The sequence below is a fragment of the Numenius arquata genome, chromosome 1, assembly GCF_964106895.1.
Source record: "Numenius arquata chromosome 1, bNumArq3.hap1.1, whole genome shotgun sequence".
In the NCBI taxonomy this organism is placed as follows: domain Eukaryota; kingdom Metazoa; phylum Chordata; class Aves; order Charadriiformes; family Scolopacidae; genus Numenius; species Numenius arquata.
The window spans coordinates 113,538,072-113,552,875 of record NC_133576.1 but is presented as its reverse complement, the minus strand read 5'-3'; positions in this window follow the sequence as shown (position 1 = coordinate 113,552,875).

Sequence of the window (14,804 nt, the reverse complement as noted above, 5' to 3'; positions counted from 1 at the left end):
GCATGATCTTTTAGAGGTTAGTCTCTGCGGGTTGTTTCTGAAGTTAATGGAAGTGAGTCCTCCAGAGAGAGATTCAGAGTAGCTAAATGAATCTTCTGAATCACGCTCTGGAGGAGCCTTTCTCTCTTTACTGACCAGAGAAAGCCATTGAGGCCTTAGCCTGCAGGGCTAATGTTACCCTTTGTCAATACCTTCCCCAACAGGTACTTCCCCCTCCTATCAATAGTATATGTTATGGCATTGTACTACTGACTCGCTGTTGTTTGATCTTAATGTTTAGCATATGATACAAAGCTCCCAAAGACTTGTTCAAAACGAAAATTACAAGAGCTTGTTTGCATGAAAACAAAGCTGCTTTTGCTTTTTTATGTAATATCATTCGTTGAATGCATTTTGGTTTTTTTTCTTTTTATAGCAGGTTCAGCAGCCTTGGTGGGAGTGTGGGGAAGGCTTGTTGTTCTTTACAGAAAGCTTTGTCAGGTTAAAATTAGTTCTGTCTACAAAGAAGAAAATGTGTGTACTGAAGAAGAAAACAAAGGATTCTACTACTTCATTTTTTCACAATATAGAATTCGTCTCCTTTATCTCCCTGAACAGGTTAAATGTTCCTGGAAAGCAGATTTTATAGTGTTTAGAGTGCATACAAATAGCCACTAATAGAGAATCAGGTGCAGGTGTTGCTGTTGGTTACTGTGAAGAAAATCCTGAGGCAAGGAGTGGGAACTGTCAGTGGACTTCACTGATGTGAAATAACAGATGTTGTGTGTAAGAACTATACCAACCTTAAAGGTTTTTGATCATTTTAATGGAGAAAATTACTCTTTGATTTTGAACGGTAGCTCAAGTTTGTCTTACAATCAAGTTCTATTTATAGACCTTGGAAGTAATCTTCATGTGGTGGGAGTGAGAAGATCACTATCCGCAGTCCCTTTCACTGCTCATGAGATTCAGCCGTTGTATCAGTTCTTCACGAGTGCTGCTTTAAGAGATTGAGGTTTGTTTTTATATATGACTTGAGGTCTAATTACAGGAGTCAGTAAAGGAGCAGATGTTAGTTATTTTGAATTCAAATTAATTGCATATAGAGTTCTTCGTAATTTTTTCCAATAATCTGCCCCTATTTGTCTGCAAAGGAAACCTTTGCAGTACGGTGAATAGAAGTGTGGTACCCATTTCCTGCTCACTTACGAGATCAAAGGCGTAGTCGTGTAAGTGATTGTCATATCTTCTGATAATGTAGACTTGATTTTATGTCCTGGAACAAAATAATTTTTAATGGCTGTTCCAAAACATCATTGGCCATTAGGCATTTTCTAAAAGCCAATAAAAAAACCCAATGAAGTTGTTCGTTGTCTATCTTGGGGAACAAACAGTGAGAATTCTGAAAACTTATGGTACTAACTGTGCAAACGAAGCAAATAACCGTCAGCAGGTTGCTGCGCAAAAGTGGCTTAAACAGGTCTTGTAGCCACTCAAATGTGTCTGCTGCTAATTTAGTTTTCTATTTCTTGACATTTTTGTTGTGTAGAGCTAGGCAAAAGAGCTATTTCAAAGCTCCGTCAAAAAACTTAATTTCTTGCCCAAAATTCATAGCTTTTACCTGACTGTTCAGGTTACTGTTACTGTGGTTATGTTAAACACATTCTTTCAGCTGCTGCAATTTCAGTGGAAGCAGCCATCATTGATCTGACCAACCTGTTCGGGTTAGTGACTTCCAGAAAAGTGAGATTCCCCCCCATGGAGTCAATTGAGACACCTTTTTGTAAGTTACCAACTCTTTAGTTGATAATTCTTTAAAGAGCATTGAAATAAAATCCAAGAAATGTGGCCTGCTGTTCTAATATGCACGACATAGAACCACATCACAGGAAGAAGAGCTGCTGAAGTGAAGGGGGTTGCTGTTGACAGTGATAGGGACTGCTCCGAACAACTAGACAATGATGCATATGGGACTAGATCCATTCCTCAAATTTGACTTGCAGGGTGGTTTTTTTTCTAATATTGTGAATTCCTTATGAAAGTATCTTTTTTTCTGTGCTGTGTGTATGGCTTCTTGCCTGGTAAAGAGGAAATTCAGAACAATGTCTGGGTCAACAACCAGTGTCTGAAACCAGCCATAGCGAGATTCCAGCCCTTGTTCTGGGAATGGTGTCTGTATTGTACATCCAACAGCCAGCAGTTAAAGAAGAGGTCATGAGTAGAGGAAGAAGAACACTGGCCTTCTAAGGCAAATCTGGAGAGAGAACTCCGAATACTGCTGTGTATCTGCATTTGCCTACTTTCTCCCTGGTGGTACATACCTTTACAGTTGCCTGTGTATGTGTGCAGACTGCCCTCATGTTAGGATAGCGTGTAGCCTACTGTTTTCAGTATTCTGAGAAACAAGAGAGGTTGATCTTCAGAATAAGGAGAAGATTGGATCTTCATCTTAATACTGCAGGTGAGCCCAGGCAGCCAAACTCCTAGGAGGCAGGGGGAATGCCCTGACTTCAAACCGGCAGCATCAAAGAGAGATCTTTGTGTTTAGCAGAGTTGGAGGGCTTTCAATACAAAAGAAGGTCATTGACAAACTGGAGCAAGTCCAGTAGAGGACTACCAGGGTGGTTAGGGAACCGGAGCATGTAATGTAGGAAGACAGAGTGACAGAGCTAGCTTTATTCAGCCTGAAGCAGAGAAAGGTGAGGAGGAATTTTTCAGACATCCGAGGGGTGGTTGTATAGAAGATGAAGACAAAATTGAGTTAGAGGTGGACAGTGAAAGCAGTGGACATAGATTGCAGCATGGAAATTTCTGATTATTTATAAGGAAGGAAGTATTCATAGAGTGCTTGGACACTGGAACTGGCTGCTAAGAGAGGCTGTGGAGTCTCCATCTGTGGTGATGATTGGACAAGACCCTGAGAACTGATGTAACTGAGGCTGGCCCAGGTCTCAGTAGGGCTTGAACCAGATAAACCCCAGAGATCCTTTCCAACCTAAGCTAGTCCCTGGCCATTTCTTTCCCTACTCCCTCTCTCACAAGTTTTTCTTGATAGAGAAAAAGCTCTATCTTGCTTTACATTAGGTATTTGCCCAGATAGCAGCAACATGGCAAAGCCACAGCTCTTCCTACTTGACCACTTTTTGCCCTCCGCACATCTCTACTTTCTGAGAATACCTATAAAGGCTTAACAGTCTTTGACCTCCTGCTGGAGTGGTGGTAAGCTTGTCCAGAGGGAACAGTCAAAATCTTAGTATCCTCTACTGTTGCGTAGAAGCTGTGATGCTGTGACAATTGCATGAGAAGTTTGGAGTCTGATAGAAGAAATATAAATGCATGTGTATTCATTAGGATGTTAACACCAGCCATTTTGTAAATTACATTTTTTATGTTTAAATCTAAAACAAAAAGATAATGTTGGATGTAGCTAATCAGCTAATGTTTATTGCAGTAGCTTTCTAAACCACATTTTCCTCACGTGGGTGGGGGAGGGAATGTAAATAGCATTACTGTAATAAAATGCTGTCAGAGGATCCATGTTGCTTGAAAAATTAACATCTTTCAATTCATTTTTACATTGACATTTCCAGTTAGCAGTAGTGATTTAGCAGCAGAGGCCCATTAACTTGTGACGGGGTTCTGTTCTATTGCTGTGGGCTTCTGAGTAGGATACAAATAATGCTGGCTAACAATAGCAGCAGCTCAGCATCTCTACCCCCAGCACGAGGAGTGAAAGATCATACAAGCACTCTGTCAATAAGCACCACCCGTGCAGAGCAGACTATTAGCACATGAACAAGGGCACAGCACGTCTTGCCAACTGTACAGTAGTTGGTGTTATCCATTATAGGTGACAATGAAATCAAAAGGGCCCAATTATTTATGTCATATTGATTTAATTCCCACTTCTTGACTAAATACTATTCCAGATGAATACATCTGTAGCACAAAGTAAGAGTGACCGGAGTGAGCTCAGGTACCGATTATTCTTATTTCATGGCTCTGTTTTGGACAACTCCAACTATCTCCAAGAGAGACGTGTTCTAGGGAGGGATTGCAAGACAGTGAGTGCCATGTAGCCTCAGGTCCAGGAATCTGTTATTCAAAACCTGGTCTGAAGTTTATCCGTTCCATTTTCATTTGTAATCTTGTGGCTATAGAAACTTAGGATGGAGATCTTCCATTGATTCTTAACCTTCAGAGTCAGGGATTGCTGAAGATTTAAACGCCATATCTAAACATCTGCAAATGGCAGAGGAAAGCAATTTTAACCATGTGCTTTTGTGAATTAGCCTGTGACTTCTGAATTTCTTCTGCCCTACTGACATGCCAGAGGGACTTAGTAATGGCAGAAAAATTTTCAGCCATGGAAAATGTTTAGGGAGGGTTAAAAAAAAATCTCTAGAGGATCTTAGAAATGAGAGATACAGGGTTGGAAGGGACCACTGGAGATCATCTAGTGTTGTGGTTCTCTCCAAACTTCCACTGGTGACCACTCCCCTGTGGTTATTCCATTGCCCTGATTCTACATGCTTCCAAATATGAACTGAAGAGGCGACTTATCTCCAGGCATCTCTTAAAAAACCTCTCAGTTCTGACCATTTAGGACTGTCCTGAACAAGACTATCAGTCATCTGTCTGATATCGGTTATATTTCCATAGGAGACACCATGTCTTTTTTTCATCAGTGTAGACTATTTTATCTCTAAATGATTAATCAGTTTACACTGGGAAGCACAGCTAAGGAAACATAGCAAATACATAAAGTGTTTGGGCCCTACTCTGGAAATAGTTAATGGGTATTTTTAGGTTTCTGAAATAAAATTAGAAGAAAATGTGTAACTTTACCACTTTATACTGTAAGTAAAAAGAATTGTAACTTTTTTGATACAATAATTGTTCAACTACTTCTGTTGTCAGCAGGCTTGCAGGAATTATATACATTCTACGTAGGAGGAATTTCCAAAGCGATCTACAACATTTCTGGAAAATTGTTAAAGGTCTAAAGTTGAAAAAAGGCTGAATAAAATTGGTCTGATTTAACTATTGGTCCTGCAATAGTTAAAAAATAAGGCAAGAATAAGTCTAACTGTACTAGAAAGTGTTTCTGCAAACGTGTTCTTCTTTTAAAGTACTGGTTAAAAAAGATGCTGCAGTCTCTGGAGGTTTTCTAGTCCAGCGTTTAACTATACTTATATTTAGAAAGGTTTTCCCAAACTCCATTTTAATTAGTGAAAATTAAGCCTGCTGCTTCTTCCTCTCTTCCTAGTGTATATTTAGAACAACTGATGGAACCAATGACTGCAGGCACCTATTTCTACAGGGTGTAGGTGAAGCCTAGTCAATAAATTTAGGCTAAGCGGACCACTAGCACAGGTAGGATGGGTTCCAGTCAGGGAGGCTTTTACAGAAAACAAACATGTCCTTAATGAATCTAATGAACAGCCCAGATTTGGGAGATGATGCTTCCTGTTCTCTGCAGATCATTGGTTTTATTAGCTTCCTGGCTGCCCACAGTGTTGCTGGTCATAAACTTAGGGAGCTTAAAAAGCTGTTTGAAACTAAGCTGAAAAAAACCCCTGTAGATTCTGCTTTAATTAAACTCCTGTCAGAGGTATTCAGGCAATAAATTAATTTGGAATCTTATAAATAGCTCTATCAATTCAATTAATTTCTTGCATCGTACATTTAAAGATGTTCATCTTTCTTCACGAAGGTGCTTTTTTCACTTGAGTCAACGCTGCCATTTTCACACTTCATTCTTTTTTTTCTCAGAATTCTCTTCCCATCTACCTTTTTATAGTTTCCTTCTTCCTTTGTTTTAATCCAAGTCAAATTGTCTGTCATTAGCTTGAGTCTTGTTCCATCCCAGTTCTTTGAATTCCATTTTTCCCTTCTTCTTTTCATGAAACCTTTCCACAGTCTTCATTTCTGTTATTTAATGTAGCATAATTAAAGCAGTCCATGTTGCTGGCTTATTCTGAATTGCTCAACAACCCTCCTGCCTCTTTTGCTTTCTTAATCCCCAGTCTAGCTGATGCTTTGACTGTAATTTTTTTCTCTTCCCAGTCCCAGGGCTAATTTGGTGTGTGAGGGGATGCTGAAATGTTAATGTGTATAGCTGGAAAAGTCTCCTCTACACCACAAACAGGTTCACTGAAAAAGAAAAAAAAAAAAAGATCTGGCATGCGGAACACAGGCTCCAGTATTTTGGAAACATAATATATCAGTCTGGACAACTCAGTCATGAAATTAGCTTTGTCCTTTTCCTTTAATGCTTGCTGCTTTTTCATATTCTCCGCATTGCTTCAGTAGAACTATGTTTGTGTTACTCAAAAGATTCAGAGCTGAAAAGCAGTTCTGTGAGGTAGGAAAGTAGTTTGAGGCAGAAAAGCTTCCCTTTGAGCATCTGGCAAACAGTTTAACCCAAAGTGAGCTTTCCATCCCTTTGCAGGGTGGTTTACTGGATGCTTGCTGGAGAATTCTGTTGTTTCAGGTCATTGATTACCCACTGCTCATCCTATGCCAGAGGTTTGGGAAATGTGTATTCTTCTAAACACTGGGTTTTTTCACATCTATAATGACGTGTACAATTATTTTTTTCTAAAAAAAAAAAAGATATTTTTTCAGCTACATCTGTTTATTGCTTATAAAAGTCCAACTCTGTCCTTGAGCTGGGTAAGCTTTGGATCGGGCATTTATGTGCTATAGACCAAGAGTGCTGCAGATAGTTGACAGGAGGATAAAGGAATAGTAGTCTCTTTGGGCCAGAGCACTACCACTCAGGTGATTCAAGAATTCTCTAATTCTTGAATCTGCATTTGAGCTACTTTGAGCAAGCCAAAGCTACTTCAAGTGACTTTAAGCAATCCATGAACTGCTTTTGTGCCTTATTTTTCCTCTGTAGTTTTCTTTTTGTTCTTTGTTTTTAACTTTTTGATCTGGTTATCTTCTTTTTTTAATGTTTTTTGTTTGTGTTTTCTTTTTTTCTGGAACAGTGCTTAAAAACACACTTTAAGACCATTATCCTACAAATCCACTGTAGACTATTATTTCCTTGCTAACTACAGCAGCTGATAATCAGTATGGCCAGCTCTCATGCAGAGTGATGAGGACAATAAACAGAGCATGAGAAACCGTTTCAGTTTTTTAAACTGAAAATAAGCCTAACTGCAGCAAGAGACTATAAAAATTACATTGGTTGAGGAATTAGTTCAGGTAAAAAAAAAAAAAAAGTCTTAATTAAGTAACAGGATTTTTTGTTAATGAAGGCTATGAAAAAAGCTCTTCTCCAAGCACTGAGGGGCTTCTCTTGGGAGATGCAGAGAACTGCCCTCTTCCAAGGGGGCAGGGTGGCTCACATCAATGTTTATGACTGATTGAGGTGAAAATACAAGGGGGCTCATCTTCCAAGTGACTACATGTCTTGAAGTAGGATACTGGTATCTCTGAACACGAGCGCGTGAACTCCTGGCATTCTTGCTACCGTGTTCCCATCCCCATACACTGCCTTTCCTCCTGCTAATTAGCATCTCCATCTACTAATTGCTGAGTAAAGTTCCACGGATCTTGAATAAGGGGAGCAGAATCTGGTAGATTGGCACCATCCCACCTGAAATAGAGTGCAAATCTGTCTTTCCTTCAAAACTGTGGAAGCTAATGCAGGGCTTGTGTTGTTGGAGGGCACAGCCTGTGCTTTTCATCCAGTGTGTACCTTGCGGGGACGTGCAAATTACTGGAATCTTACTACGTTTGATCTTGCTGCTTTGCAGCACACTCACATTATTATTGTTAAACAAAAACGCTTTGCAAAGCTGTGCAGTCTGTTGAATAGCAGCATCCCTGCTATTAGTGGATTGTGGAAAGCGACCTGTGACAGTATTAACTTTTAGCTTTATGGCTGACTAGCTCAAGCTGAGAGTGACTGATGGGTTGCAGGAGACTCCCTAGCAATTAAACTGTCTGCCACTAAGAAATGCTAGCTTAACATTTTGATCCAATTTACAGGAAAGTGAATTAATACACAAGTCTTCTCTCTATGCACAGTTGCTCTCAATCTGCTGCACTCAGAATACCTTCCCTTGTCTCGTGCATAAACAAACACAAGGTGGGATAAGGAAAGAGAGAGGAGACATTAGAGCTGGTTCTTTTCCAAATCTATTCCTTCCATCTTTAGTATTCCCAATGCAGGTCCCTTCTGCACATCACAGAGAAAGGACTGTAAACCCTAAAACTTCCCCCCACCTCCCAAGAGAATATGTGCTCCCTCAGAAAATGGGGTAGATGTGGTATTAAGGGCCCTCTGACTCCAAAGATGTGATAACACAGGAAGATTTGCTGTGTTGAGCTACAACCAGACGCTTTTGTTTTAGAAATGAGAGCTAGATTATTTTGGCAAAATGTCTTATTACCTGTAGTGGAAGCCCTAGGAACTTGTTAGATACATAGATATATTACCTAGAAAGTAGGTAATAATATCAAGTAGGAGAGCCTGCAATAATGAAAGCATAGATGTAACTCATATACAGGCGAGAAATCAAAGAGAACAGTATATGTATGAAGCCAATGTAAATTGCCATTCTGGTGCAACACGTACATCAGTCAACAAGACTACAGTAATGTTCCGTTTCTAATTCTTCAGCACTTCCTGTCAGCTCATACATTTTTAAGGTAAGGTTTGGGAGCAGTCTTGGTTTTGATTTATTTATAGTTTTTTCATCACAAAAGGCACAAAGTTGATGAAACGGAAAGACCTTTTTCTTAAAATCTCATGACGGGGGGGTGGGGGATGGGAATAAAATCACAGAATCTTCTTGGTTGGAAGGGACCTTTGAGATCATTGAGTCCAACCAACAAAAAAAACAAACAAACAAACAAAAAAACAACAAAAAAACCCCCCACAAGACCAAACACCAAAACCAAAACAAAACAAACACCCACAAACAGACGCAAACCAACAACCTTGGGCACTAGAGCATGCCCTGAAGTGCCATGTCTACATGTTTCTTAAATACCTCCAGGAATGGCAACTCCACCACCTCCCTGGGCAGGCTGTTCCAGTGCCTGACCACCCTCTCAGTAAAGTAATTCTTCCTAATATCTCTTCTAAACCTCCCCTGCTGCAACTTCAGACCGTTTCCTCTGGTCCTGCCATTATTCACTTGGGAGAAGAGGCCAACACCCACCTCTCTACAACCTCCTTTCAGGTAGCTGTAGAGGGCAATGAGGTCTCCCCTCAGCCTCCTCTTCTCCAGACTAAACACGCCCAGTTCCCTCAGCCTCTCCTCATAGGACTTGTTCTCTAGACCCCTCACCAGCTTGGTGGCTCTCCTCTGGACACGCTCCAGCAGCTCAATGTCCTTCTTGTAGTGAGGGGCCCAGAACAGAACACAGTGAGGCCTCACCAGTGCCGAGTACAGAGGCACGATCACTTCCCTACTCCTGCTGGCCATGCTATTCCTGATACAGGCCAGGATGCCGTTGGCCTTCTTGGCCACCTGGGCACACTGCTGGCTCATGTTAAGCTGCCTGTCCACCAACGCCCCCAGGTCCTTTTCTGCCAGGCAGCTTTCCAGCTACTCTGCCCCAAGCCTGTAAGGTTGCCTGGGGTTGTTGTGACCAAAATGCAGGACCCGGCACTTGGCCTTATTAAACCTCATCCCATTGGCCTTGGCCCATTGGTCCAACCTGTCCAGATCCCTCTGTAGAGCCTTCCGACCCTCAAGCAGATCAACACTCCCACCTAGTTTGCTGTCATCTGCAAACTTACTGAGGGTACACTCAATCCCCTTATCTAGATCATCAATAAAGACATTAAGCAAGACTGGCCCCAAGACTGAGCCCTGAGGGACACCACTGGTGACTGGCCGCCAACTGGATTTCACCCCATTAATCACAACTCTCTGGGCATGGCCATCCAGCCAGTTTTTTACCCAGTGAAGAGTACGCTTGTCTATGCCATGATTCGCCAGCTTCTCCAGGAGAACGCTGTGGGGGATGGTGTCAAAGGCCTTACCAAAGTCCAGGTAGACAACATCCACAGCCTTCCCCGCAACGAGAAGGTGGGTCACATGGTCATAGAAAGAGATCAAGTTGGTTAAGCAGGACCTCCCTTTCATAAAGCCATGCTGGCTGGCCCTGATCCCTCATCTGCCCTGCACTTGCCATGAGAGCTCACTCAAGATGATCCTCTCCATGATCTTTCCCGGTACCGAGGTCAGACTGACAGGCCTATAGTTTCCCGGATCCTCCTTCCGGCCCTTCTTGTAGATGGGTGTCACATTGGCCACCTTCCAGTCATCTGGTAACTCTCCTGTTGACCAGTATTGTTGATAGATAATGGAGAGAGGCTTGGTGAGCTCTCCCGCCAGCTCCCTGAGTACCCTTGGGTGAATCCCATCCGGCCCCATGGACTTATGCATGTCCAGGTGCATAAGCAAATCATTAACTACTTCCTCCTGGATTACGGGGAGGTTGTTCTGCTTTCCATCCTTATCTTCCAGCCCAGGAGGCTGTACACCCTGGGGGTAGGTGGTCCGACTATTGAAGACAGAGGCAAAGAAATCACCCCACAGAATAAATTGCTTCAAATGACAAAAACTGCTGTGTCTGCACTGGTGTATGGAAGATTATTATAAGGCATGTTATTATAAGATGGAAAGTAGTTGAGGAAGAACTTATTTTATTTCTCTGGAAATATTGGGATTTGTTTATACAGATCTATGACTCCAGAAAGGGATAAAAGTGCATTTCTACATTCTGAAGAAAAAGCAAGACAAAAGAATTTAATTAATCAAACTTTATTGATTTATTAAGCCTGCCTTCTGAGTACAATTCTTCATTTAGCAGAGGGCAGGTGAGAGTTTAAACGAATGCTTCATGCTTTAGCTCTCTGTGAAGGAAAATGCCTTAAATGGCTACAAACTAAGTGCACCTCTGCTGCTTCATTTGTCTCATAAAAACATAAATTTTACGTTTTGGCACTATGTAAAATAACAGTTCTAAGCAAGTCAGACATAGCAATAATTGCGAAATGTGCATATGTAAGGACCAGGCAAAACTTTCTGATACATCATTATTAGTTATAGCTGCCTGGAAAATGTGTTTTCTGTCTAGAAATCCAAATTAATTTAATTCTGTTTACAGAAATTAATTCCTGAAGTTGTTAAAAGCGCAGGGCTTGCTACGGATTCTTGCTGGCAGAAGCATTAAACATGGAAAAGTTTCTTAAAGCTGTGGAAGGGAGCTCTGCCAGCATCAATAGGCAACAAGATGGCGTCATTGTTTGTCCAAGGCCTCATCTTGTATGTCTGCTATGTGATAGTCCATGAGATAAACGATGGCAAACTACTTCTGTCACATATATTAGGCTACATGATACGTTCATGCGGGCCATGAGACCTCCCCACTGTCATTCCCTTCTGATTAATTGCCCTATACAGATCTGTCTGATGCAGATATATGGTGGAATCCAGACAAAAATAGGGAAAGCAAGGCAAAAGTAAGTGCTCTGTTTGTGATAGGATTTTATCCAGGATGGCAAAGGTTTAGGATGAGGGACAGAAGTGAGGAATGAGAATGACTCTTTTCCATTGTCCACAGAGTGGGCCGGAATGACTAGCTCAGGTACAAGTATCTCCACTCTGGGGAGTGTGAATCCCACCGATTTTGACTAAATTATGGGGTTTTTTTTCCACTACACCCATTTCTTTCAAAGAAAAATGTGTTTACAAGTTTATGATGCATTTAACAAAGTGTACAGTTGGTACAACCCTCCCCCCCAAAAAAAAACCCCAACATATCACGTGTTTGAATGCCTGCATTTGAGTGTGGAAGGCTGAATTTAGGGGGCATATGAAGTCACCTAGGGCTGATGAAAAGGGTATTATCTCAGGACATTGACATCATGTCTGATAAGACACTGGGACACCACCACACTAGGCTGGGCATCTGACCCCAGGGCAGATTTCAGACTCTTCTTTCCTATACAAGACATGCATTATAGAAACTGTAAAGTACTACAGAGACAGACATGAATTAAGCAGTCCATCACAAAACATCTGGATCATAGACCGTCATATGAGAAAAGAAATGTCATCTAGCATATAGCATTTGTCAATTGAGAATTTATAGAGGACACTGCTGAGATCGCTCCCTACTGCTGCAGGTTTTGGCAATTGTAGAAGATGAATCATAACAGGAAAAATATAAATACATCTGTTAAAATGATAAGGGAAGCAGTTAGCTTGTTTTATGAAAGGAAATGTTAAGAACTGGGCTTGTTCATTCTTGCAAAATGAAGGCTAGGAGTGGATATAATTTCTTTTTATAAATATGTGAAAGTGACAAACACTAGGGAGGAAATGAGCCCTTTAAACTGCAAGTCAGTATTGGTTTAAGAACAAATGGGTACAAAATTGCCATGAATAAATGTACCTTAGAATTCAGAAGATGGCTTCTAATCTCCAGAGGAATGAGAAGGTCTGGGACAACCTTGTATGAAAGGTACCCAATTAGCTGGAGCTCTTGAAACAGATCTGCCTTACCTTCTTGTAGTTGGGAGCTTCCCAAGTAAGATTGAAAAGCTTTTGAATTCAAAAGGCTAGAATAGTTTATATCTATAAAATAAATAGTTTATTTTTGAAATATTGAAAACACATAGACACTAAGTAAACTAGTGAAAAATAAAAAAGGCTTTGTACATAATTGTCTTGCTTGTTCGCTGTATCCTAGTGGGGCAGGTCCTTGTTTCCAGCCAGCTCAATGACATTCTGAGTTGCAGAAATCTCTGCTCCATCCCTCTGGTCTCAGGGAGGCTTTTTATTCCCTTCAGGGCCTGGAATCTTCCTCAGTGCAGTCTCCCAGCTCTTGCCTCTTCCACCCCGGAGCATCTCCCTCCACTCAAGCAGTAGGTCTCCTCGGAAGGTCCAAGTTTACCCTCCTTCCAGATTGGGAATCCAGTAATTGGGATCCCTCACCCATGCAGGAAATGAATCAGATATATATGAAGGAAACAGTTTACCTTCCTCCAAAAGCTATCTCATAACACGTGTGCGAGCAGAAAGAAAGACGTGGCATAATCAGTCTTACTTCTGGCACACCCTACTTTGACTTTACTACCTTCATCTCAAACATCATATTTTGACTAACCTAATGCAGATGAAATGTCCTGTGTGTATGCAGTGGAGATGACAGGATGCTTCAAGCTTCCAGACAAAAAATATTTTTTTTTAAATAAACTCTTCAGAATGAAACCTTAAAACCTTCTTCTGGTCCTTAAAGTTTCATAAAAGTTTGCTTGAGGCTCAGTTTTTGCCAGTATAGCTTTGTCTATTGCATGTTTCTGTGCAGTACGCTGCACGTCTCCTGTTGCCCATCATCAAAGAAGGGGTTGTCCTGTCCCTGTGTCATGCGTGGAAGTAGGTACCTTGCATGTTAAAGACTAGGGAACCTTTGGGGAGATAATATTTCTGGATTCTTGCTTTTAAAGTTCAGTTCCTACCTCATAAACTTTTATGCCTTACTCCCATGAGCGATCCCTTCACAAAATGGAATTCCATTTGTGATTTAGGATTGCGTGCATCACAAAATCTGTCATGGCATCACAAAATCTGCCAGCCCTGCCTCCCCCTGCCCTGTCCCAGGGCTCCCTCTGCCCTGCCCATGGCCCAGGACCCCATGTTGGTCCTCCAGGGCCATCAGTCCCTGGCACAGCAATGCCGCAGCCAGGCTGATCTCCAGCTCCCCGCAGCCCTGTCTGGCCATGGGCCCCATGGAGCTAGGCCCATCCATGGCCCTGCATCCCAGCCGGGCATTGGCCCATCCCTGGGGAGATGCCTGGGGCTGGGATGGCCCCTGGAGACTCCCAGCTTGCCCTGCTCCTTGCTGGAGTGGTGGGACAGGCCCTGGCTGCCAGACCCTGCCCTGACGGACCCCAGGAGAGGCCTCCTCGGTTCCTGGCTCCCCATCCCCATCGCTGCTCCCTGACAAAATCTGCACAGGATCGAGTCCACTCCACAGACTGACACTTCTCTCAAACATAATTTAACAAAGATTTCATACTTAAATTAGTTTATACTGCTGTAGAATCCTATAGACTTGGCATAATTCTTAGGTCAGGCTGTGGATTTGTAATTTAAGCTATTAGCAGTAAGGGATTTAAATCAATATACCTTTAGTATTTCAAATACAGCACTACAGTAATTCCAGATGTTACACAGTGTATTGTTTCATTGTAAATATTAGTTCAATTAATTTCCTGGTGGATAACTAGTCAGTGCAGAAAGTACCATCATTAATTATGAATCCACATCCAACTAGATTCGTTATGCTGATCAGATTTTTTAGTTACTGTTTAAAGTATTTACAAATCTTTCTTGCAAAATGACCCAGCATTTGATTTGTGTTCTTTTTAGTTATTTTTAGTTTTTCAGTGGCTCTAATGCTTTTAAAATGTGCCAAAACAGTAGTGGTGGGCAAAGAAAACTTCCATTTAGTTTTAGGGTCTGTGAAGTCCTGATAACCTTTCACAATGAAGTAGTGTTCTGGCTTGGTAGATGAGGGGAGAGCAGTGGGTATTGTCTACCCTGAATTCAACAAGGCTTTCTACATTGTCTCCTGTAAGATCCTCATAGAGAAGCTGATGAAGCACAGGCTGATGAGCAGATAGTGAGGTGGACTGAAAACTGGCTAAATGGCCATGGCCAGAGGGTGGTGATCGGTGATATGAAGTCTAATTGGAGGTCAGTGACTAGTGCTGTACCCCAAGGGTCAGTAGTGTGTCTGGGCCTGTTCAACATCTTCATTAATCATCTGGATGATGGGAC